Source organism: Triticum aestivum, chromosome 4B (assembly GCF_018294505.1).
Source record: "Triticum aestivum cultivar Chinese Spring chromosome 4B, IWGSC CS RefSeq v2.1, whole genome shotgun sequence".
Classification (NCBI taxonomy): Eukaryota; Viridiplantae; Streptophyta; class Magnoliopsida; order Poales; family Poaceae; genus Triticum; species Triticum aestivum.
Window position 1 is genome coordinate 602,226,407 of NC_057804.1, and position 27,578 is coordinate 602,253,984.

Here is a 27,578-nt window from a genome sequence, read left to right on the forward strand (position 1 = left end):
ATAGAATTGCGAGATAATAAAAGGCACATAAATAAAAAGTAGGGGCTGTTTAGATAAAGAAGCAATAAATAAATATAGCGAGTGTGGAAAAGTGGTGGTAGGAGTTGTGAAATTGTCCCTAAGCAATTGACTACTTTACTAGACCGATAGCAAGTTTTATGTGGGAGAGGCATAAGCTAACTACTTTCTCTTCTTGGATCATATGCACTTATGATTGGAACTCTAGCAAGCATCCGCAACTACTAAAGATCATTAAGGTAAAACCCAACCATAGCATTAAAGTATCAATTCCCCTTTATCCCATACGCCACAACCCCCTTACTCGGGTTTATGCTTCTGTCACTCAATAAACCCACTATAAGTGAATCATGAACGTATTACAACACCCTACAGCGGGAATCCCTCACGCTTGTGCGACACGGAGGGCACAATAGGACAGCAACATAACCACAAGAAAATTAAACCAATCATAGCAATTCACCAATTACTGATAGGACAACGAAAATCTACTCAGACATCATAGGATGGCAACACATCATTGGATAATAATATGAAGCATAAAGCACCATGTTCAAGTAGAGGATACAGTGGGTTGCGGGAGAGTGGACCGCTGAATATAGATGGGGGAAGGTGATGGAGATGTTGGTGAAGATGACGGCGGTGTTGGTGTAGATCGCGGTGATGATGATGGCCCCCCGGCAGCGTTCCGGCGCCACCGGAAGCAAGGGAGAGAGACCCCCCTTCTTCTTCTTCTTCCTTGACCTGCTCCCTAGATGGGAGAAGGGTTTCCCCTTTGGTCCGTGGTCTCCATGGAGTGGGAGGGGCGAGAGCCCCTCCGAGATTGGATCTGTCTCTCTCTGTTTCTGCGCTCCAGATTCTAGCCTTTCACCATTTCTTATATTCCTGGAGATCCGTAACTCCGACTGGGCTAAAATTTTAACACGATCTCTATCCGGATATTAGCTTTCTTGCGGTGAAATAAGGGCACCAACTGCCTTATGGGGTGGCCACGAGGGCCCACGACGCGCCTGACCCCCTGGGGCACGCCTCCCTACCTCGTGGCACCCTCGGGCATCATCTCGCGTTGATTCTTCTTCCCAAAAATCATAAATGTTCCAAAAAAAATCTCTGTAAATTTTTATCCTGTTTGGACTCCGTCTGATATGGGTTTTCTGTGAAACAAAAAACATGCAACAAACAAGAACTGTCACTGGGAATTGGATCAATATGTTAGTCCCAAAAATAGTATAAAAAGTTGCCAAAAGTATGTAAAAGTTGTAGAACATTGGCATGGAACAATAAAAAATTATAGATACGACGGAGACGTATCAGAGATGTGCAGCGCTACGGATGAAAATCATGTTCGTCTTTGGTCGGACCGGCGTCGATCGCATCCCTGGATGTCATTTCCCTTCCTGGAGGCGTCGCCGTGTGTGCTGCCATTTGCCTCGTTGCCCGGTGGCGGCAATTGTCTCCGGGGCGAAAGCCTTGATTCGCAGGATCGGTATGATGGCGGTGTCTTTGACACCGTTCCTCTATTGAGAGCATTGTGCTGGGAGACGAGAGGCCCTTTTTTGCACTCCTTTGGTGTTCGCGACTGCCTGAATCGCTCTTCTCAGGCGCTATGTACGGTCGTCACTGGTCTATCGAAGGAAGCTGGACTTGCTGTTCTTCGGAGATGACCGGTCTTGGTCGAGACGCGACGAGGTTCACGGTTTTGGGTAGGCTCATTGGCGTCGTAGTTGTGTGTGTGCATGTGTGTTGGTAGTGATATTGCTACGACCGTTGTTCGCAGTGAGTGGTAGATATGGTTGTATGTTTGTTCTTCTCTCCTTCTATAAAGCTAAGGTACGCAATTTGCGTACCCTCAAAAAAATAGTTGATGACTTGATTTTAATCTTCATGAAAAGAGTCAATCACCGGTCAAATCTGGAGTTGTGGCGGAAGAAAACAAACAACCGCCTTGGGACTTGAATCTGCACATTGCAGTAGGAACTTTCGGATTCATCTCCGACTTGCAATTGCACGAGTCTTTTTTGTCTGATCTCAACACTTTCGGTCTTGGCTTTTGTTCCTGGCGCCTTGCACTACGATCGATTTGGATCAGATTCCTTAATTACACAGGGAACAATGCAGGTTGGTCTCAGCGTTGCGCGGTAGCAGTAGTGGACATTTATCTCCTCTCGTATCCGACTTGCAAAGGCGGCGGCTCACGACGTAGCCCTAAATTTTAACTTTTAAACCTCACCGATTATAAATCTAGTCCGACGAACTTGAAGCTGATACATAACCTTTCAAACCGGCTCTTCTTCATCCGGAAAATTGAGAACTCTCGATCCCTAGGAGAGATCCCTCCAAGAGCTCAACACCACCGTGCGCGAGCCCCACGGTGGGCGCCAACTGTCGTGGAATTGTCACGGCAGATGTCCTAGTATGAGGACTTAGTTGTGAGGCCAACGCATCTATGTGGTAGCTTGAGAGGGGTTGATTGCAATGAGAGACGCGAGGCGGATCAACACACAAGACAAGGATTTAGACAGCTTCGGGTCCCGGGAAACATCATCCGGTAATAGCCCTACATGCTGTTTGTGGCTAGGTCTCATTATGCTCATGAGGGAGACGCCGCATAACGGGCTCTCCTCTAGTTGTGTCTAGCCTTAACGATTATTTTCTTGCTTGTCCCTCTTGGGGTGCCCTGCCCCTCCTTATATAAGTTGAATGGGCGGGTTACATGACTAGTCCTAGTAGGATTAGGATTACTCTATTACAAGTGGAGTCCTAGTCTTGCTTCCTTTGTAAGGGAATATTCCTTACGCTTTCCTCTTAAGCCGGCCCACCATAACATGAGCCGGCCTTCTAGGCCTTGGGGCTAGTCCTCTAACTGACCCGCTGTTGGGGCCATTAGTGAGTCGCCAGGCTTGTGAGTCGTCAGACCAGTGAACCGCCAGACTCGTGAGTCGCCAATCCTCCGGCGGGTTACCAATGAAACGCCAACTCCCAGCCGGGTCATATATCCGGCCGGGTCATACCGCAGGGTATATCCCCGACACTATGTTAGGGACATGTGGCGGATGAACGGACTGTGCATTCGGATTCGTCTCGTTGTTCTGAGCAACTTTCATGTATAAAGTATTTTCATCCGAGTTATGGTTTATTTTATATGATTTTTCAAAGTTTAAACATTTTCCGAAATTATTTAAAGAAACAGAAATTAATTATTGCATCAGCATGATGTCAGCATGAGGTCGACGGGTCAACCGCAGCTGTTCGGGTCAAACCTGGCAGCTGGGTCCCACCTATCATAGACAGTGGGGCTAACAGTAGTTTAATTGAGCTAGTGGTTGGACCCCACATGTCAATGACTAATTAAATTAACTAATTAATTTTATTTATAAAAATGTTTTAATTAACTAAATATGCGGTGGGACCCGCATGTCAGTGACACTGGGCTGCCCAGTCAGCACGTTAACTGGGTCAACACAGTCAATGGGGCCCGTGGGGCCCACTGGCAGTGGCCTAGAGGTGGGGCCCGGCTAGCCACATTGGCGGCGGCCGGTGGCTCAACGCCGGCGATGCCATAATGCAGCGGAGGCACGGGCGCACGGCGGATTTCGTCTACAGGCCACAAAATTGGTCGGGGCCGGCCGCGTTCGAACGGACACTCGACGGCTCATCGAGTGGTGGCTGTGGCATCGCCGGACCTGGCTGGAAACTGTGCCGGCGACGAGAAGAAGTGGCGCTGGAGTTCGGGCTTGAGCGGGTTCGGTGTTAGAGCGCGCGGGCGGCCAAACTAACCAGCTAGGATGGGTCTACGACGCACAAGGAGCACGCCAGGGTAGTCGGCCGAGCTCCTGGCGGCTCGGGAGCATGACAATGGCAGCAATGGCGGCGGTCGGAGCACGGTTGTGGTGCCGGTCGCACACGGGCCCGAAGGCGAGCAGAAAGAGGAGGGAGGAGAAACGGAGCTCACCGTGCGGGCACAAGAAGCCCCCCGGGTGATCTGTAACACACAGGGAGGCCGCAATAGGAGGCGGACCTCGTCGGAGCTGAGGAGGAAGAAGAGGTCGGGGCGGCATTGCAGGGCGTCCGGCGTCCAACAGCTCGTCAGGGAGGCGTAGTCGCGGGAGGCAGAGCGGGTGGACTTGACGGAGGAGCGTGAGGAAGATGATTGCCGCGGTGGTGCAGCCGTGACGGCGACGGGCGCGTGAGCGAGGTATCTGGAGGTGGGAGGTGAGTGCGTGGGCGAGAGAGAGCGAGGGGCAAGTGGAGAGGGGCAAGTGGAATAGAGGAGACGAGGGGAGCCCGAGGCGTCGCCCTTATCCCCTCCCAGCGTCGACGCCGGCAAGGTGGTCGGGGGCGACCCCTCCCTGTAGCGACGCGGTCGGAGGAACATGGGAGGTGGGCGCTGGGAAGTGGGCCGGCCTGGCGGTCCAGCTGGGCCGTTTGGCCCGTGGGGTTCTTTTCCTTTTTTTTTATTTGTCTTCTTTTCCTTTTTAAATAGTTTCTGTTTGCATATAGTTTTATTTTATTTTTAGGCTTTATAAACTATAACATTAGCCCTAAATTAGTGTTAATAGTTAGACCACTACCACAATTATTTCGGCACTAAAATAAATTAGTTTGGAGTTTTTTTATATAAATTAAAAGGCATTTATATAATTGTTTTGGCCCCTGTTTTATTCATTAAAGGGCATTTAAATACTTTATAAAATATAGGTTTCAACATGACAAATAACCAGTGATTATTTTCCACAATTTTTAGTTTTTATGTTTGAGAATTTTGAATTTTGGACTTTAATTTGAATCAGAATTTGAATAGTGGTTTGGATCAAGTGATGATTAGCAACAGTAATGTGATGACATGGCACCATTAGTATTGGATTACTGTAGCTTAATTATCTGGCGTCACAATTCTCCTCCACTACAAGAAATCTTGTCCCGAGATTTAGGAGGTAGAAGGAAACAAAGCGGGTATTCTTCACTCAAGCGATCCCCGCGTTCCCAAGTGGCTTCGTCTTCAGAGTGATGCGACCACTGGACCTTGAGAAACTTGATTGCCTTCTGACGTGTGCGGCGTTGTGCTTGGTCGAGAATGTGGACCGGATGCTCTTTATAGGAGAGGTCTTGTTGCAATTCAAGCACTTCATGATCCACTGATCGGATTGGGTCCTTGAAGCAGCGGCGGAGTTGTGACATGTGGAACACATCGTGAACCTGTGAAAGGTTCGACGGAAGGTAGCCTACACACACATCTTCAAAGAGGGCCTTGTCAACATTTTACAAAGGTGTTATCATCACCACTTCTCACCATGCATCATCGCAATCTCTAATCTCGAGCAAGCGACTCCGACTTCGTCGTGGACGATCGTCGACCCAACCACAATGTATAGTTCGTGCAGAGTCACATGAAGATCCACGCCAGAACGTAGCCACCTGCGACAAGGACAACGCAATCCCAACTCTGACGGAGAGCTACGAAGGACTATGCAAGGCTGGAGCCGCAAAAGACCACTGAACATACCACATGTTGCTCGTCACCGTCGCCACCAGGACCCGCCACCGCCGCTCCAACTTTGCAACAACCAACAAACCGAGGCAATCCCGCGGACACGCTGAAAAAAAGGCCAACTAACACAACCATGACACGTCCCCGACATTGCTCTCCCTCGTCATTATCGCCACACAAGCCTCGACACCATTGCGACCATAGCGACAACTTTCCATCCTGATGCATCCACCAGTTGCACAGCCGTCCAAGAATGATGCCTGTAGAGGAGCCTTCCTTTGGGTAGTAGAAGTAGTAGATTGTAGATATTAAAGGGGAGCCCTCAATTGGAGAGCTCATGTTTGCTAAAAAAATAGGAACACACAATTGACGGAGAGACTAGGAGGTAAACTGCCAAACAAACAAAACGACGGACTTATTGGTGAATCCTATTTGCCACTCATTGCGGCAAACTTTCGGCGAAACAAATAGGTAAGGAAACGAACGAGTAAATGGGCCAATCTATTTGTAGCTAGTATAGCTGACTTCGATAGCCAGTTTTGAAACCTTCTAGAAGGTTCCTAAATCGGTTTTCTTTCTTTCTGTTATTTTCTTTACTAGTTCTTTTTTTTTTTGCTTCTTTTTTGTTTTTCTAATTCAAATTTTTCCAAAAAAGGTTCCCCTTTTCAAAATTTGTTCAAAAAATTAAAGAATATGCGCATTTTTAAAAAAGAACTTAGAAAATGATTCATTTTAAAATTTATTAACAAATACAGAAATTGTCCGTGATTCACAGAATATTCCTAATTTTCCGAAAAATCTTTATAATTTCGAATTTTTTCGTGCTTTCCAAAGAATATTCAAAAGATTAGAATTTTTACCTATTTTTAGAAAAAGATTTGTGATTTCATAAAAATATATCGAAACCTTTAAAAAAGATTAGACGCTCACTTTGTATAACAGGAGGCAAAACTCATAGGTTGCGATGCTGGGCCGACCCATTCACCTAGTACTGTAGCAACTCGGTAGCGAGGGATATTTCTTCGATGTCGTACTGTCTTTAGTGTTTTTTAATTTTCAATATGTTTTTTGTAGATTTTTTGAAAAAATAGTATGTAAAGCTTACTAATTTCAGAAGTGAACATTTTTTAAATTTTGTACGCATTTTTGTAAATCATAAGAAAATTTCAAGTATTTTTGTATCTTTGATAATATTTTTGGTTTTTTTGTAATTATTTTTTGAATGTGTGAACATTTTTTGTGGTTTGGACAACAACTTTTCAAATTCGAACATTTTGTTATATTTCCAAACGTTTTCGAGTTATATAACATTTTGGAAACCATGAACGTTTTTTGATTTATAAACCAATTGTTGAAAATTTATAATATTTTTAAAAAAATATTCTAACTGTTACTATTATTATTTTCAAATTCCATTTTTTGTGAAAACCCAAACTTTTTAGAATTATTTATTTGAATTCTTTTATAAAGGAATTTGAAACGAAAATCCATAAAAAAAACCCGGAACCTTTTGATTTTTTTTGAGAAATCGCGCCTGGCTTTATTGAATAATAGAAATGCTCAAGGGTACAAGCTGGTCATGGGGAGTACCCAGCGATAAAGGACGACCTATATCTAGTCTAGAGGCAAACTTTGCGACATGATGGGCTGAAAAGATGAAGCTTCTAAGATCGTCAATAAAAACACAAGACTGGAAAAGATTCGAACGATCAACAATTTTCGCTATGATGGCTCTGTTTCCTCCTCCAGATCGTTGATGAATACCGTTGATTACTCCTAAGCAATCTGATGGAATATGTAAACGATCAAGATTCAGATCCTCGGCTAGTGCAAGTGCTTCCCAGACAACAAAAGACTCCAACAGTGTAGGGTCAGTCACATAAAATACTACCACTGACGAGCCCATGTATGCTCCAGCTTGGTCACGTCATATCATAGCAACTGCTCCATCCTTACCATTGCCGGCGACGGGCCCATCAACATTAAACTTTGAGTATTTGCCGATGGTGGGAGCCAACGTACAACTTCATCAGCTGACAATCGGGCTTGGAGACAGGGCTGACTTGCTGGATTTGCACTCGTCATCACTACTGGAATTCTGTGCCACGCCGAGTGCCACGGACACTCGGCAAAGGGCCGAAAACCGTCGGTCGGCAAAACCCATCCGGTGTACACCTCTTTGGCAAACAGAAGTTTGCCGAGAGCCAGAACGCGGTCACTCGGCAAAGACTTTGCCGAGAATCAAACAGTATCACTCGGCAAAATAAAGTAGCTAACGGATGGCAGACGGTGACGGCGGTTCCTGACACGTGGGACCAGGCGAACATGCCGAGGGCCATCTTTGTCGAGTGCACCTCTCGGCAAAGACAGCCAATAGGTGGCTGACACGTGTCAGCTCCTGACACGTGGGACCAGGCGAACAGGCCGAGGGCCATCTTTGCCGAGTGCGCCTCTCGGCAAAGCCAGCCAGTTGGTGGCTGACACGTGTCAACTCCTGACACGTGGGACCAGGCGAACAAGCCGAGGGCCATCTTTGCCGAGTGCCCCTCTCGGTAAAGCCAGCCAGTAGGTGGCCGACACATGTCAGCTCCTGACCCGTGGGGCCAGGCGAACAGGCCGAGGGCCATCTTTGCCGAGCGCCACTCTCTGCAAAGACAGCCAGTAGGTGGCTGAAAGGTGTCAGCTCCTGACACGTGGGACCAGGCAAACATGCCGAGGGCCATCTTTGCCGAGTGCCACTCTCGGCAAAGAGTGCCAACTTTGCCGAGGGATGCTCTCGGCAAACTCTATATTTGCCGAGTGTGACTCCCGGCAAACTCAGCCAATAGGGGAGGGCCACGTCACTTCTCCTAAAAGCCGTGAAAATAGTTTGCCGAGGGCCACCGTCGGCAATTCTTTTTCCTTTACGGAGAGTCCTCTCTGTAAAGTTGCCAGGAGGGCTACAGGTTATTATCCTTTACCGAGAGGCCTCTCGGTAAAGGGTGCGTTCTGGTGCAGTTTCACAGTCATTGCCGAGAGCCGCCCTCGGCAATGGTGTGCCCAGGAGCCTTTTTTTCCCTGTTTCCGTTTCTTTCCTGCAGCGAAACATATACAGCAGCAGCATATAGTTCATCACACATAGAACTCAGCCAATGTGTGATGAACAAAAGAAGCAATGATTGATTCTGAAAAACATTCCACATAAAAGCAATAGTGCATCAAAGCAATAGACCACAAGTTTACAAGTCTCAAGATGCAAGAGTTCTCGACATACAAGGAACAATTTCAAACATAACATGAAGTTCACGCGATTTTGGAGATCGGAGTGATAACATCGACATTAGAAGGCATCATTCCGTTTGCTGCCCCAACTCCATCAACTGGAGTGATAACATCAACATTAGAAGGCATCATTCCCTTTGCTGCCCCAACTCCACCAACTTGAGGTGGAACTACTGGAACATTGTTCGACCCTTGTGATGGGTTGAGCTGTGATGGATTGACCCAATAGTGAGATGAATGCATATGGTAATGCCGAAAATGGTGATTGTCGTGGAATTAACACGTCAGATGTCCTCATGAAAGGACTTAGTGGCGGAGCCGTCGCTACGGGTTAGCTTGAAGGGGTTAAACCGGACAAGGGACACGGGAGTTTTATACTAGTTCGGCCCCTTCGATGAAGGTAAAAGCCTACGTCTAGTTGTGATGGGATTGATTGGGTTTCAATGACCAGGGAGCAAATATGCTTTGCCCGAGTCTCGAGTTATTGTCTGTTGCCCCTGAACCGCCGCCGGGTCGTCCCTTTATATACACAGGTTGACGCCCAGCCGGTCTACAGAGTCCCGAGGCCGACTCATACAAGAATCCGGCTCGGTCTCTCCTTTCCTAACTTACAACACAAGTTTACATAAGCATGGCGGTTTGCTATCATGGGCCCTAATCCGCCACTGGGCTCTGGGCCTCTAAGCTTCATAGTAAAACGCCATCATCTGAGTCTTCATGGGCTTCTATACAATTGAGGGTAAACCGGCCCCTCCTAGGCGGTTTATACTCAATAGTTATATCCCTAACATTAGGCCCCAGAGTGATTTCAACCTGTTCATGTCAATCTTCAGTATTTTTAGAAAAATCCTGAAAACATCTTCCTTCGTTTCTCGTAAACCGCCATGACGTCATCCTCCGGATACCGCAATGGATCATCATGACGTCATCTCTATAAAAAAACAAATAAAAAGATTCCCTTCATTGAATGTTATCCCAAAAATCGAGGCGACAGCTATGCTCTTGTTCGCCGCTTCAGACTCCTCGATCTTCGCGCCTGCCACTTATCCATTTTCCTTATAAATAGACCCGAGGGCCCTTTCTTTTCTTCCCCTTCCGTACTTCTTCTTCTTCCTCGCGATGCCCCAGCTCTGAAGCTCCGCCGCCGCCCTTGACCTTCGAACACTGCATCAACAAAGATTTTTCTTACTGATGCTTTGGTAGATCCAAATTAATTCTGTCATTGTGTGAAACCTGTTTCTGTAAATACTTAGCAGATTTTGAACCCAGGCCCTTCTGCCTGCGGGCGGTTTACCCTTTGATGACCAATCCGCCATATACCATTAGCCCTCTCTTAAACCGCCAACTGACTTTGAACAGCAACTCTCCGGTTTAACACTGAATAATGCACTTAAACCGTTTAATTGTAAACTGGCTTTTATTTTTCCTTTCAGTTTCCTTCCGAGATGACCAAACAATTTTCTGCTTGCAATTGGGTTCCGTCCTGGATTACGGAGACACAAATTAACGGTTATGTCACCACTAGCGCTTTAGCCTCAAAAAGGGTCCTTCATTGGCGAGTTCCGGGCTCTAAATGCCCACCTGAACCAGAAGATGGAGAAGTGATTGTATTTATGCAACACTTAGACCGGGGATTCAGCCCGCCCGGATCAAAAAGTTTCCGGGATGTCCTCGGAAGCTTCCAACTCCATCCACAAGATATTAGACCAAACTCCGTGTCCAATATATGCAACTTCCAAGTATTCTGCGAAGTCTACCTTCAAGAAGAGCCATCTGTGGAGTTGTTCCGGGATTTTTTTCACTTGAACCGCCGTACAGAGTTCTCTGATGTCCCAACACAGAGCTTGGTGGTGTTTCGATTTAGAAGAGGAAAGAAGTTGACTTCCCACATGCAAAACATCATAGCCATCCTAAAGATTGGAACCAAACTTGGTTTTATTGCCGGAACACCGCCCCTGATGGAGAAAATCCTTTGCCGGGTTACCATCCTCACCGGCTTAGCAACGGTCACCCATTACCTTCATGCTTGTCCGCTGCAGAACGGAAAAACTTTGCACCTCAAATCGGCAAGCTCCGGGATCTCATGGCCAACGGTTTGACTGGCATTGACCTTGTCCGCTGCTGGGTATCTTGGGGCATTTTGCCTTTAAGCCGCCGCCCCGGATTGATGCATGAATATACTGGCAATGTCAAAGACCCTCAACGCTATCATGAAGTAGTAATGACGGATCTTGAAGTTACTGAATCTGTGAAGAAGATGCTCGATGAAACAATCACTTCATGCAGTCAAACCGGGTTGCCACCTTTTTGCGTCTCCAATCCACCGCCAGCGGTAAAGTTTATCTTAATATTTACTGATTCGCCTCCGCTTTAACTATGTGCTAACATTTCTTTGTCTTAATATCACAGGCCAACAACTCCTTCTAGAAACGGACTAAACCGGCCAGGGCTCGTGCCAAGACTAAGGCCACCAAGAAAATTTCCAAGAAGAAAACCGCCGAGTCTTCTGATCCGCCAGAAGATGAGGAATCGAACGCAGAGGTAGAACTTGACTCACTTGGTTCCTTATTAGTACATCGTATTGACAATGATTATTCTCAGGACGACGCTGAGGCCAGCCACACAGACCCTATTGAGGTAATCACTCTTTCTTCCGATTCAGATCTTGTGCCGGTTCAAAGAGTTCGCCGCACAGTTCGGAAAGTAAAGAACTCTCACCCCCTTGCTCATTTGGATCCAAAATTTTCTTTGAAGACACAGCAAGCTGCAGAATGTTGCACAACCCGGCACAGTGGCCAGCAACTCACCTCGTCCGGTTTACCAGATACACCAACCCGAAAATGTTGTCCAGAGGTGACTTGTTCTCCTGAAAAACTTTATCCTTTGAAGGGTTTCTTCTGACTCCCACTTAATCCATCTGATCCGAATTATCAGGCATCTTCCAACTCGTCTGGCGGTTCATCAACCACTCAGCTGCCTCCCCTCAAGACCTTCGCTGGGTAAGTACACTATTCCTCAAGTTATTTCTTCATGCGTCGGTTTATCATATTCTAACTTTTGGATGTTGTAGCGCCAAGGCCCGATTAAGTAAGAAAGCCAAGACCAGCGGCCATACTGACGATGTTGATCTGGAGAAGACCCCAGAGAATGAGGACGAAAACCCTGAGATTGCCACAGACCACTCTGCTCCACAAAATCCAGGTGCTGATGCTAACCCGCCGGAAGCTGAACCGGAGACGCAGGTTGATACATCAACTCCTCATGCCACCCCTCCAAGTCCAACTGTTGATCCGCCAAGCCCTGTTACCAAACCGCCGAGCCCTGCTGCCAAAGCGCCAAGCCCTGCTAAGGAGAATGTCAATCCATCAAGCCCCGCCAGGGATGATGATGTTGTTATTACTGGCACGACATATACCACCCCAGGCAATCCAGTTGCTTTATCCAAGCATTCCGCCAAGGATTAATTTGCGATTATGAACAAGGGGAAAAGCAAAACCGACTTGTCAGACTATGCTGATTTATCTGCTCAGGACCTTCATTCCGGTTTCTTAAACCGTCTCTTCACCAGCCAAGACTATGAGGCCGGTTTGGTAAATTTGATGAAGGAGCGCTATGAGGTAAACCATTTGATCCTTTATTTTGTACCTTCATTGCATTGTAGCCCCCAAGGGCTGGTTTGTCTTTTAGAAAGTCAAACCGGGACTTTGTATATTCCATACTGTTCTTTGTTGATTTTCCCTTTGTATTTTTGATCAAACACACATTAGCCCCCAAGTGCCATGATTAAAACTTGTATTAATCCGTGGGACTTCAATAATCAGTAGAAAAAAGTGATCCACATTAGCCCCCAAGTGCCAAGTGTATAACTGGTTATATGCTTGGGACTTTCAAAAAGGTATTGACATGCTCTTCTTACTGTTGCAGAGTGAGATAAATCAACAAATCTCTCAAATTGCCGATCTTCAAGAAAATCTGAAATCCCAACAAGCAGAAACCACCAAGGCCAGGGACAAATTGAAAACCGCCTTAACCACCATGGAACAGCTCAAAGAGTGGTTCAAGTCTGAGTGGGCCAACTCGGATACCGAGAAGGCTGGATTGCAGAAGCGGGCGGAAGACGCTGAATCGGCTCTTAAACCGGTGACGGAAGAGCTTACTGGATTAAAGCGCCAAGTTAATGCCAGGACTTCTGCAATATTTGGTAAGTACTATTTGCCAAGGCTTTATGAAGATTCCGTTTTGAAATTTTGCCGGTTTAATGTGAAATCCTTAAACCGCTATAGGTAGCCGCATTGCTCATCTGGGCTCTGATATGCGGATGAAACTCAAGGCCGCCTATACGCTGATTGAACAGCTGTATACCGGTGCCCAACGGGTTATCAGTGCAACTTTATGACAATGCGGCCCAACACTGATCAAGGACACTCTGGCTAGGTTACCTATGACGCCAGCTCAGATAGAAGAGGTGAAGCGATCCGCCGCCAGGGCTGGCGCTTTGTTAGCACTCACCCGAGCCAAGGCATAGATAGCTGACCTTGATCCGGTCGATATTGCCAAGGGCTTTCCCAGTGAACAAGAAAACGGGGCAGTGTTTGATAACAACGCCCTCAAACGTGTGACAAGGGAGATGCGTCCTCTGGCGAGTCAGTTGGCAGAAGAAGCAAACTTGACGGTTCACCGATCCTTCTTTGATGCTAACAACAAATGGGTTGAGGCTGTTATTCCGAAAGTGCAAAATCTTATCCCGCCAACCCGTAAGAACACTTACGCCCCTGACATTGATCCGACTGAACTTATAAGTGAAGATGCTGTCTTTCAGGCCTTAACCCGGATTGACTGGACCACCACTGATTTCCAGCCACTGGATGGGGAGGAGGAGGTTGAACCGACACCAGATGACCCATCCACTTCGCGTCAACATGGCGAAGAAGCTTGACCCGGCAATTCGGTGGATATTGCAGAAACTGGCCGGTTTAAGACAATTCCATATTTTGGGCCGTGAAGCGCCTTGTAATAGGGTAGCAAAAATACTTTGATCTGCTGCCATCGTGTAGTGGGAAATACTTTATGTGATCCGTCATGAATAGTTCAATGTTGCCTCATATATCATAGTATGCAATTCCTATGTCTGCATAAAAAGAATTGTCCTGTCGGTTTACCGTCGGACGGGTCATAATGCCCAAGATAAAGCCTGATTGATAATCGAAACTGAAGAAATATGAAATAACTCATACCTGTGATGTGATACACATTTAGTTGGTTTACCAACTTTGATTGTAATAAGGGTGAAAACCCAAATCTGGAATTTTGAATAACTCCATCATGTATTGATGGCGTATAACAAGTCATGCTGGGTTATAATGAACCTCAGATGATCAAAACTGGTGACAAGTTGTCAAAGCCAGGCCGGGTTATAAAACTCTGGTTTGATTATAAGGTCTGTCAACTTGTAGTTGAAAACCAAGCCGGTTTAAAGAACACCAGGCTAATAAGATGACTGAAAAGCCATACCAGGTCATAGACACCGGTTTAACATAGAATTTATCAAAAGAAAAATGAAAAACACAAATAAAACCATGTAGTCGAGGCTTTTCAAGGGCTGCCAGGCCCAAATTCAAGGCTTTTCATGGGTTGCCAGGCCGCCGAGTTAAACCATTTGACAAAGCCTTTTAAGATGGGCCTCCAACTAACCATTCACCGTGTTAACTTTGACAAGTTCAGGGTCTCAATGAGAGTAACTGTCAAATGTTCGGAGGGTCATGCCAGGATTACCTGGATAGGAGTGGCTTACTTGATGAAGGTAGGTTAACCCGGGGTTTTAGGTGAATAAACCAGGCTTCCAAGCCGTGGGTCGATACCCAGCTACAAGGGTCCTTTCAAACTCCTTGGTATTTGACACAAGGATCCCCCAAGTAACATGATGAGCTGTGCTCATTGGGTGCCTATGTTTGAGCTATGCATAGCATCCAGACTCTCTTTGGCCCCTTGGGTGTGAAGCTCCCAAGTTGTATTGTGGCATGATAGCCGGTTTAACAGGTAGTACTCCGCTTTGTCAGCTGAAGCCCCCATGTAACTCAAAGGATATTTGAGAAAAAACAGCAGAGGCCCTGCTTATAGCAAGGATGATAGTTTATTTTATTGATCATAATATATACATTGTCGAAATATGTACATAAGAAAAGCCTATGGCTCAAGTGTAGTAAGGCCGTAGGAGAGCTATGTTCCATGGCCGCCGGGTCTCCTCCTCACAGCCGCGTGAGTCGTCTCGAACGTCAATGAGGTAGTATGATCCATTGTGCAGATTTTTGCTGACCACAAAGGGCCCTTCCCAAGGTGGGGATAACTTGTGCATGTCGGTCTGATCCTGGATGAGCCGGAGCACCAAGTCGCCTTCTTGAAAGGTTCTTGTCTTAACCCGGCGGCTGTGATAACGCCGCAGGTCTTGTTGATAAACCGCCGATCGAGCCAAAGCCATGTCCCGTTTCTCATCTAACAGGTCCAGCGCCTCTTGGCGTGGTTGCTCGTTGTCCGCTTCAACATAATTAGCAACCCGGGGCGAGTCATGACGAATATCACTTGCAAGGACTGCCTCTGCCCCGTACACCATAAAGAAAGGTGTGTATCTAGTTGATCGATTGGGGGTGGTGTTGATGCTCCATAAGACAGAAGGTAATTCTTCCACCCAACAACCCGGCGTCCGCTTCAAGGGAATCATGAGCCGGGGTTTAATACCCTTCAAAATTTCTTGGTTGGCTCTCTCTGCTTGACCGTTGGACTGAGGGTGCACCACAGATGCTAAGTCAAGTCGGATGTGCTCTCTCTGACAGAAATCTTCCATCTCACCTTTAGAAAGGTTTGTGCCATTATCCGTGATGATGCCATGTGGAAAGCCAAAGCGGAAGATAATCTTTCTGAGAAACTGAACCGCTGTAGACGCATCACACTTGCTGACAGGCTCCGCTTCAACCCACTTGGTGAATTTATCAACCGCCACCAATAGGTGGGTCTTCTTATCCTTGGAACGCTTAAAGGGTCCCACCATGTCAAGCCCCCAAGTGGCAAAAGGCCAAGTGATAGGAATCATCCGTAGTTCTTGAGCCGGAACATGAGCTCTGCGTGAAATTTTTTGACAAGCATCACATCGCTTTACCAGATCCTCCGCATCAGCATGAGCTGTCAGCCAGTAGAAACCATGTCGAAAAGCTTTTGCAACCAGGGACTTTGAACCGGCATGATGACCGTAATCCGCTTCATGAATTTCCCATTAGATCTCTTGGCCTTCTTCCGGACAAACACAATGCTGAAATACGCCTGAAACGTTACAGCGGTGTAACTCGCCATTGTGAATAACCACGGACTTGGATCGCCGGACTATCTGCCGAGCCAGAACTTCATCATCTGGTAACTCGCCCCGGTTCATATACGCCAGATATGGAAGCGTCCAATCTGGCACAACATGTAAAGTGGCCACCAATTGATCCTCCGGATCAGGAACAGCCAAATCCTCTTCTGTAGGCAACTTAATAGACGGGTTATGCAAGATATCTAAAAAGGTATTAGGAGGTACCGGTTTGCGCTGAGATCCAAGCCGGCTTAAAGTGTCTGCTGCTTCATTTTTGCGCCGATCGATATGCTCAACCTGATACCCTTTGAAGTGACCCGCCACGATATCCACCTCATGTTTGTAAGCCGCCATGAGTGGGTCCTTAGAATCCCAAGTACCAGAAACTTGCTGAGCCACCAGATCAGAATCTCCAAAACAACGAACTCGACTTAAGTTCATCTCTTTAGCCACTCAAAGACCATGGAGTAAAGCTTCGTACTCAGCTGCATTGTTAGTACAGGGAAACATCAAGCGGAGAACATAGCAAATTTTATCACCTCGAGGGGAAGTAAGAACAACTCCAGCCCCCGAGCCCTCCAATTGCCTGGATCCATCAAAATGAATAGTCCAGTACGTACTATCCGGTTTGTCCTCTGGTGCTTGCAACTCGGTCCAATCATTGATGAAATCCACAAGTGCCTGGGATTTGATGGCTGTTCGAGGCACATACTTCAAACCATGTGGACCAAGCTCAATTCCCCACTTTGCAACCCGGCCAGTTGCTTCCCCGTTTTGAATTATATAACCTAAAGGAGCAGAACTAACCACTGTGATGGGATGGCCTTGGAAGTATTGCTTGAGCTTTCGACTTGCCATAAAAACCCCATACACCAACTTCTGCCAATGTGGATAGCGTTGTTTCGACTCGATCAGGACTTCACTGATGTAATACACCGGTCGTTGAACTGGATACTCTTTCCCAGCCTCCTTACGTTCAACCACAATTGCCACACTGACCGCTCGGGCATTGGCAGCCACGTATAATAGCAAGGGCTCATTATCAACCGGAGCTGCAAGAACCGGCGGTTCAACCAACTGCCGCTTTAACTCCTCAAAAGCCGCATTAGCTACGTCACTCCAGACTAAATCGTCCATCTTTTTCAACATCTGATACAAATAAATCGCTTTCTCTCCCAAACGGTTGATAAACCGGCTAAGGGCTGCAATCCGACCTGCCAGACGCTGAACATCATTGATGCACTTCGGTTTAGCCATGGATGTAATCGCTTTGATTTTTTTCCGGATTAGCCTCAATGCCTCTGTTGGATACCAAAAAGCCCAAGAGCTTGCCTACTGGAACACCAAAAACACATTTATCCGGGTTGAGCATCATTTTGTAAACCCAAAGATTGTCAAACGTTTCCTTGAGATCATCTATCAATGTTTCCTTCTTCCTGGATTTGACCACAATGTCATCCACATAGGCATGAACATTACGCCCAATCTACGTATGAAGACAATTCTGCACACAACGCTGATAAGTTGCCTGGGTACTCTTGAGCCCAAAGGGCATAGAAACATAGCAGAAGGCTCCAAAGGGAGTGATGAAGGTTGTCTCCTCCTGGTCCTTAACTGCCATCTTGATCTGATGATATCCTGCATAAGCATCCAGGAAACTCAGGCGCTCACAACCCGCCGTCGCATCAATAATCGGATCAATACGTGGGAGGGCAAAGGGATCGGCCGGACAAGCTTTATTCAAATCGGTGTAGTCCACACACATACGCCAAGTGCCGTTTTTCTTGAGAACAAGCACCGGATTAGCCAACCATTCAGGGTGAAATACTTCAACGATAAACCCAGCAGCCAACAGCCGGGCTACCTCTTCACCAATTGCCTTGCGTCTTTCCTCATTAAAGCGACGAAGAAATTGCTTGACCGGTTTAAACTTGGGATCAATATTAATAGTGTGCTTAGCGAGTTCCCTCGGTACACCTGGCATGTCAGAAGGCTTCCATGCAAAAATGTCCCGGTTCTCACGGATGAACTCGATGAGCGCGCTTTCCTATTTTGGATCCAGATTTGTGCTGATGCTGAACTGCTTGGACGAGTCGCCAGGAACGAAGTCAACAAGTTTAGTCTCATCAGCCGGTTTGAAATGCAGGGTTGGGTCATGCTTAGTGGTGGGCTTCTTCAGAGGGGTCATGTTTGCTGGATCAACATTTTCCTTATAAAACTTCAGCTCCTCTGTAGCACAAACTGACTTAGCATAGGCCGCATCACCTTCCTCAGAATCCAAAGCGATTTTACGACTTCCGTGGACCGTAATGGTCCCTTTATGACCCGACATCTTGAGCTGCAAGTAAATATAACAAGGCCTTGCCATGAACTTTGCATAAGCCGGTCGCCCAAACAATGCGTGGTACGGGCTCTGGATCCTCACCACTTCAAAGGTCAATGTCTCAGACCGGGAATCGTGCTCATCACCAAACACAACCTCCAAAGTTATCTTACCAATAGGATATGCCGATTTACCTGGTACTACACCATGAAAAACATTGTTGGACGGTTTAAGACTCTTGTCTGTCAATCCCATGCGGCGGAAGGTCTCATAATACAGAATGTTGATACTGCTTCATCTATGAGTACCTTGGTGAACTTATAACCTCCCACCTGAGGTGCTACCACCAAAGCCAGGTGACCCGGATTGTCAACCGGGGCGGATGATCCTCCCTACTCCACACAATAGGTTGTTCGGACCATCGCAGATAACGTGGTATTGCTGGTTCAACGACATTAACTGCCCTCTTGTGAAGCTTCTGATCACACTTTCACAAACTAGTGGTACACATGATACTGCCCACGGTTCAACTGCTTTGGGTGACTCTGGTAACCCGACTGCTGCTGATTTCCTTGATTATTCTGCTGGTTATTACCACCTTGGTTGTTCTGGTTGCCCTGATTATTCTGAAATCCAGAGTTTGAACCGCCGCCACCATGAAAACCTGGACCTGAACCACCTGATGGCCCCTGATCATATTGGAAAATATCAGAGTTTTTGAACTCCTTCATAATGTGACAATACTTCCAGAGATGCGTTGCAGGAACCTCCTTGGTCCCATGCACTACTAGGAAAAGGGTTATAGATAGGATTGATACTAATGGCGCACCTGGTAAGAAGTGCACCACTACTATATACTAATGGCGCACCGGTCGGAGGTGCGCCATTAGTGTGGAAGACACTAGTGGCGCACCAGGCACACGGTGCGCCACTAGTATTGATTTTTTTTTCATTTTTCCATACACTCTAATGGCGCATGGTGCCAAAGTGTGCCATTACTAGTTCTACCAAGTAATGGCGCACCTTGTAAGTAGTGCGCCATTAGTATATAATTTTTTTTTACTTTTTTGCAAAACTGCTAATGGCGTACCGTGTATATTTTCATGGACACTTTTTGATCTCGATCTCGATCCCACCCGCACCCTCCCCCGCTAGCTCCACCGCCGCCGACGACCCACCGCAACCCTCCGCCGCTCCACCACCGCCGACGAGCACCCGGCCCCCCCGCACCCTCCCCTGCTCCACCATCGCCAACGGGCACCCCCCGCACCCTCCCCCGCTAGCTCCACCGCCGCCGCCGACCCACCGCAACCCTCCCCTGCTCCACCGTCGCCGACGAGCACCCGCCCCCGCTCCACCGCCGCCGCCGATGATATTTCCAAGTAACAAATTTGAACATATTTTTAAAAAAATTATTACTGTTTTTATAAAAAAATATTACTGTTATGATTTAAACAAGTTTGAACATATTTAAACACAAATAAATATCAAAAATAACATTTAAAATGCATAAAAAAATATTGGGGAGCCTAGGAATTGAACCCAGGACCTCCTGGTGTGTGTGCTGCGTGCTGACCAGTCAGGCTAGTGGGTGGGTTCTGTTGTAGATAGGGTTAGGTTGTAGATAGGGCTAGTGGGCTAGATTAAAACAAAATTCTAATGGCGCGCCGGGCGCTGGTGCGCCATTAGAATAGTCGTACTTATGGCGCACGAGGTGGTGGTGCGCCATTAGAATAGTCATACACTAATTAAATCCCCAATCTCTCTAATCTCTCCCCTGCCTCATCGATCTCACCCGTTGCCCCCCGTGTTCGCCGTCCCCCTCGCCGCCCCTCTCGCCTCCTTCGCCGTCCTCGAGCCCCGAAGCTGCGCCCCCGCCCGCCTCCTCCTCTCTTCTCCCGTGACTTCCCCCCTACCCCCTCTCAACCGCCCCATCCCCTCAGCACCGCCCGTCGTCTCCCCGAACCCTAGCTCCGCCAGCGTCGGGGATGACCACCTCGTCGGCCTCACCAGGCCGCAGGCCCTCAAGCCCCACGCCGTCCTCGGCCTCGCCCTCTCCACCGGCGGCGCCCCTTCCTCCGCCCCTACAGCGCAGGAGCAGCAGTAAACAGCGTGCAGGTAAGATGATGATGGTTTTCCATGAGGTTATCGAGGAGCTGCCGGCCTGTGTTCATTCTGGTGGGGAGAATGCAGTAGATGATCTTTTTTTCGGCCTGCATTGCGCTCCGCTGCTATGAACTTTTGAAAGGACCGCGCGACGAAAGCCACTGCAAGCTATTGTGTGTTTCTCTGAATGTTGTGTTTCTTTCAGTTCTTTATCCATTCTTCATTCCTGCTAAATGTCATGCTAATTTAGTTTGTTTTTGTTTTGCACATCGGTAGGCAAAGCCTAGTGTTTGTTTCAGACATTTATTGAAACTGAACCAAGGAAATTTGTATGAGTGAAATATATTTAAAATGTCTATTTAGTTATATTTTCAGATATAACCTTGTAAGTAGAAACATGTATAACTCAAGTAAACCATACATCTAGTTAATATTGCGCAGGCAACAATGTTAAGTCTTACTATGAACCTAGCAATAAAAATGATGAAGCTCCTGTCAATTTTTGACATATCTTAATTTCTTAACAAGACATGTTTGTCGTCTTTTAGCTAGTGTGATGAGATTTTGGTACCTGTACGTTCCCTGTACCAACTTAGGCAAATAATAATTTATTTGTTTTTGTGACAGTTGGTTGAGCACATCTTCTAGCCTCTTGTGAATACATCTGGGACAATGCTTCACATCAGTCAGGTATATACTGCTTCAGTTTTGAGTGAAATCCTCTGCCATAGCCCCTGCCCCAGATGAAGTGAGCTATATATGTGTATGATGAAGAAGTAAATGAGATTTTTATTCAAAGTAAATGAACATTTTACTGCTAGTGTACTGATATTTCTGTTTCTTTGAACATTTTACTATCAATAAAAATGATGTACTGCTACTTTCAGTTAATTCAAATTAGCTAAAACCTTTTACTGTCAAATAGTGCTAATGTTTACTCTATGAAATAAACTACTCCATGTCAAATAAACCTTGCTAGGTGAATCTTGTTTGCATTAGGAGTAGTTGCTGGAAATTTACTGAATTTTGTTATGTGCTTTGTGGTGCTAGTTTGCTGGGTTTTGTCTCCGACCATTGTGTTGTGATGAATTTGCAGGTACCCCGAGAGGCCATTGAGTTTGCCGGAATGTCGATTAATTTCCGTTCCGGCAAATTCGGGTACTCCATATGTCCTATTTTCAGCAAAGGTAATGCTGAAATTTTCTGTGAATTTTAGCATTACTTTGCTAAAAATAGGACATATGGGGTACTTGTGACTAATGCCTGTTATCATGCATGGGTACTAATTGGTCTCTTCTACTGCTTATCAAAGATGGCGGGAAGCAGCCACCGCCGATCTGCGACACCACAGTACGAGTTGGATGCTTCCGAGTTCTTCACTATCATACTTGAGGCTTCAGTATCATCCATGACGCAGGTATATAAAATGCGAGATCTCCCCTTCACCCATCTCATTATGATATCTGTTGTTTGCTACATCACTCATTGTCCCAAACTGCAGAGGCTGCCTGACAGTTTTATGAACATGCTGATGGGTGAAGATCCGCCAAATAATGTGAAGCTGTGACAGGCCGGCAGCGGGTTTCACAGGCAGTGGGATGTGCAGTTGGTGATCAAGAAGGGCCACATGTACTTGTCTCGTGAGTGGGAGAAGTTCTACCGTGCCTACGACCTGCAACTGGGGTACTTCCTTCTCTTCAGGTACGACGACGCCGCCAACATGCTCATCGTGAAGGTGTTCAACAAGACTATGTGTCGCATGCGCTACGCTGCCGATGATGATGCCGGTATGTTCTGCCTCTTCTTATTCCTCTACATTTGGCTTTGTCTCACATCGATTGTTAACGGTCATTGTTGCATTTTGGACAGGTAATGGGAGCAGCAACAGTGACACTGGCTACAGCCAAAGCAGCAGCGACTATGGCTGTAGCGAAAGCAGCAGCGATTCTGGCTGTAGCGAAAGCAGCAGCGATTCTGGCTGTAGCAAAAGCAGCAGTGATTCTGGCAGCAGCATAGACAACAAGAAGGATGATCCGGACTGGAGTGCGGGAGAAGAGGAGCAGAGTGAGGATGAGGAGCTGCAGGATGACGATGGGCATTAGGCTGAGGATGACCTAGCGCTGGTGGTGGCTAACCAAGGGCAAGAGATGGTGGTGGCTGACCATGGGCAAGAGATGGAGGTGGCTGAGGATGACCTAGCGATGGTTGTGCCTAAAGGTGGCCTCGCGATGGTGGTGGTGCCTGACAATGACCACGCACCGGTGGTGGCGCCGGCGATCCCACAGCTGGGCGACATGACCACGCCAATTGTGGTAGAAGACTACATCCCACTGCCTCCACTACCTCCACCGCCTCGCTGCTCTAGGCGCATCAGGGAGAGGAAGGAGAAGAAGGAGAAGAACAATGCATGAGAACTGAACTTTGTCAGGTATGTCAGATATCTATGTTATCTCTAATATGCTTAGTTTCCTATAGGTTAGCTTCATTTTTACCTAAGTTGGCTCTAATATACTAACTTAGAGCTTATATGCTTAGTTTCCTATAGGTTAGCTCCAAAATAACTTATGTTAGCACAAAATGATCAAGTTTACATAATAAGCTTATAGTCTTTTTCTTATTCTTCTTCTTTTCTAAGATGACATAGGTTAGCTTCATTTTACCTAAGTTGGCTCTAATATACTAACTTAGAGCTTATATGCTTAGTTTCCTATAGGTTAGCTCCAAAATAACTTATGTTAGCACAAAATGATCAAGTTTACATAATAAGCTTATAGTCTTCTTCTTATTCTTCTTCTTTTCCAAAACTCTTCTTATTCTTATTCTAGTGTTCTTCTTCTTCTAGTATTCTTCTTGTCTTCTTCTTTTTCTTCTTCTAACTTCTTGTTTATGATTTTGCAGATTTGATTTAATTGACGGAAGCTTGCATGGATGGAGTGCTTCTTTTCCATTTGTGTTTTTATTTTGTATCATTGTGAAACTTTTGTGAATTGATGGATAACGGTGTTGGATGAACAATGTGAAACTTTTGTAATATGTAACGACAGAACTATGTGTTGGCTATGTATGTATATATGATGAAACTTGTGTGTTGGATATGATTGTTATATGGATGCTTGTTGTATATATATGTGTTGAATATCTCATATGTGAAATAGTGACCTGAGATTAAGAAAAAACAAAAAAAATTAAAAAAATGTTACTAATGGTGCACTACCATGTGGTGCACTATAAGTATAGCAGATAATAGTGGCGCACTGTGGGCAATACTAATGGCGCACTACGTGGTGTGCCACTAGAATACCAGATTCTAATGGCGCATCGGTGGTGCGCCATTAGTAAAAAATTCTAGTGGCGTGATACTAATGGCGCACTGGTAATGCGCCATTAGTAGGCAAAACCAGTGCGCCATTAGAAGGCCTTTTCCTAGTAGTGATGCTTTGGGCAGGGCTGATTCATCAGAAGCTCCATATTCATTCCGTCGCCGCGCTGGGGCGGTTTACCCTTACAACGCTGCACATTAGCGTTAGCTACAAAATCTGAATCCGCTTTACGCTTACCGTTGTTCCCATGGCCTCCTTGGTTGTGCTGCTGACCCTTGGCACCGCCGTTCTTCTTTCCCTTCTCCGGTTTCTCCTCATCAGAATCGGGATCCTTGGTATTACCAGAATCGGCATATTTGACCAAGGCGGCCATGAGGGTGCTCAAGTCATCGCAATGGTGCTTGAGCCGTCCTAACTTCATTTTTAGTGACTTAAACCGGCAATTGTGTTCCAGAGTAATGATTGCCTGACCAGCGTTAATCCGGTCTGAAGAATGCAAAACTTCTGAAACCTGGTGCACCCAATGAGTGGTTGACTCGTTTTCCCCTTGAACACAGGCATCCAGATCCACAATAGACATGGGCTATTTGCAGGTGTCTTTGAAATTGGCTATAAACCGGGCCTTCAACTGATCCCACGATTCGATGGAGTTAGCTGGTAAGTTTTTCAACCAAGTACGAGCTGTCCCTTCCAACATCATCGTGAAATACTTTGCACAAGCCACTTCATCCACGTCCAGCATCTCCATCGCCATCTCATAAATTTCAATCCACGCTTCTGGTGGTTGATCTGCCGTGTAATTCAGCACCTTACGTGGACCCTTGAAATCTTTAGGCAGTCGCACATTGCATAGAGCCGGAATGAGACAAGGCACTCCCCAGGAGCTAAAGGCTAACCCGGTACCACGGTCCGCTGACGCCGCAGGTTGAACCGGGGCGGGTTGATAACGACCCGCATGTTGTGCTGCCAAAGCGGCTTCCCTTCGTGCCCTGCCATTATCCACCACATCCTAAGCATTTACTTCACCACGTGCCAGATTGGGCCTTTGGGGAACATTCCGGTGCTGTGCACTGCTAGACACTTCCGGTTCATCCATGTGCCTGCTGTAACTTTTGCTCGGACGAGGAGTGGAATGAATTCTATCCCGACTGTAAGAATAAGCATGTTGCTGCACCACGGAGGTTTGAAGAAGATCTCTGGCCCGCGTGTCTCAATCGCTGCCAGTGAGTCGCCCTCCATCGGAATAGCTGCCAAGCAAGATGCTACAGCAATCATATTATCCAAAGGACTTGAGAAGTGACCCGGCGGAGTAGGCACATATTACGGCGGGTTATCTGTTCGTCGAGGCGGTTCCATCGTTCGTGGTTGATCCGGTGCTGCCCTCGGCGCGTCAGTCCGGTTTGTGGCTACCGGATTACTTGGCCCAGCCCCGGCGTGTTGAAAAGATTCATTCCCTCATAGACTGATGGCAAACGTGACCGATACTTTCTCCGCATTACGTCATGTGTTGCATTCTGATCCAACAGGAGTTGGTAGTTCTGCGCCTGTATTTGTTGTGACTGGGCATCCAAAGCTGCCCATTCTTCAGCCAACCTAGCATCCTCCGTTGCTAGATCCTCCTTGGCTGGTGTTATCTGGTCCTTTAGCTTCGCTATATTCGCATTATGCTGATCCTGTGTCTCTGGGTAATTGCCATGGTCAACAAGGTAGCCCAGGCATCCATCAAATCGGAGAGGACTTGAGCCGGTCAGCGCACTGGGCCTCCTGCCGCGGCTGCTGATCCGGTATTCATTGCTGCGTTGGACGAAGACAACAACCCGACTTGGCGGTTCAAGGAGGTCCGGAATACTGTTACCATCGGAATATCCTTCGAACACACCATCCTGAACTTGGTACAGGGACTCGGTTTCACTAGTGGACGATTCGTCATCGGAATAAATAACTGTCTCACCTTCAGACACCGGTTCAGATCCGATCCCATGGACACATCCCATGAACGCACGCTTCATGGCGGGTTTCACCCGGGCAGGGCTTGCACGATGAGCCCTCTCGACGAGGTCGGTGCAGATGTCCGGCTCAGGGCCCGGTTCACTGATCTTGCCGATGAAGACGTGAATTCCGCCAAAGGGGACCCGGTACCCGTACTCGATCGAGCCGGCCTCGGGGCCCCATCCTTCATCGTTGATGTAGAGTTTTCCGCGACGACTTTTGGTCATCCGGCCGACCACGTGCCCCTTAAGTCCTTCAGAGCAGCCCTTCAAGAACTCGACACCATCGTGCGATAGCCCCGCAGTGGCCGCCAACTGTCGTGGAATTAACACGTCAGATGTCCTCATGAAAGGACTTAGTCACGGAGCCATCGCTACGGGTTAGCTTGAAGGGGTTAAACCGGACAAGGGACACGGGAGTTTTATACTAGTTCAGCCGCTTCGATGATGGTAAAAGCCTACGTCTAGTTGTGATGGGATTGATTGGGTTTCAATGACCGGGGAGCAAATATGCTTTGCCTGAGTCTCGAGTTATTGTCTGTTGCCCCTGAACCACCATCGGGTCGTCCCTTTATATACACAGGTTGACGCCCGGCCGGTCTACAGAGTCCCGAGGCTGACTCATACAAGAATCCGGCTCGGTCTCTCCTTTCCTAACTTACAACACAAGTTTACATAAGCATGGCGGTTTGCTATCATGGGCCCTAATCCACCACTGGGCTCTGGGCCTCTAAGCTTCATAGTAAAACGCCATCTTCTGAGTCCTCATGGGCTTCTATACAATTGAGGGTAAACCGGCCCCTCCTGGGCAGTTTATACTCAATAGTTATATCCCCAACAGTGATAGAAATAGTTTGGACAAAACTCACAATGTTCCACTCTGGCGTCGGTGGCATCTCTGGCACCGGTTGACCTTGCATGGAATAAAGATTGGCCACCTGTAGGACCTTGAAGTATGTCTAGAGGGGGGGGGGGGTGATTAGACTACATAACCAATTAAAAACTTAACCTTTTCCCAATTTTAGAGTTTGGCAGATTTTAGCAATCTTTGGACAAGTCAAGCAATCATCACACAATTCAAGCAAGCATGCAAAGAGTATATGAGCAGCGGAAATTAAAGCATGCAACTTGCAATAAAGTAAAGGGAAGGGTTTGGAGGATTCAAACGCAATTGGAGACACGGATGTTTTTGGTGTGGTTCCGATAAGTGGTGCTATCGTACATCCACGTTGATGGAGACTTCAACCCACGAAGGGTAACGGTTGCGCGAGTCCATGGAGGGCTCCACCCACGAAGGGTCCACGAAGAAGCAACCTTGTCTATCCCACCATGGCCGTCGCCCACGAAGGACTTTCCTCACTAGCGGTAGATCTTCACGAAGTAGGCGATCTCCTTGCCCTTACAAACTCCTTGGTTCAACTCCACAATCTTGTCGGAGGCTCCCAAGTGACACCTAGCCAATCTAGGAGACACCACTCTCCAAGAAGTAACAAATGGTGTGTTGATGATGAACTCCTTGCTCTTGTGCTTCAAATGATAGTCTCCCCAACACTCAACTCTCTCTCTCATGGGATTTGGATATGGTGGAAAGAAGATTTGAGTGGAAAGAAACTTGGGGAAGGCTAGAGATCAAGATTCATATGGTAGGAATATCTTGGCCTCAACACATGAGTAGGTGGTTCTCTCTTAGAAATGGTAAGTTGGAAGTGTAGGTTTGTTCTGATGGCTCTCT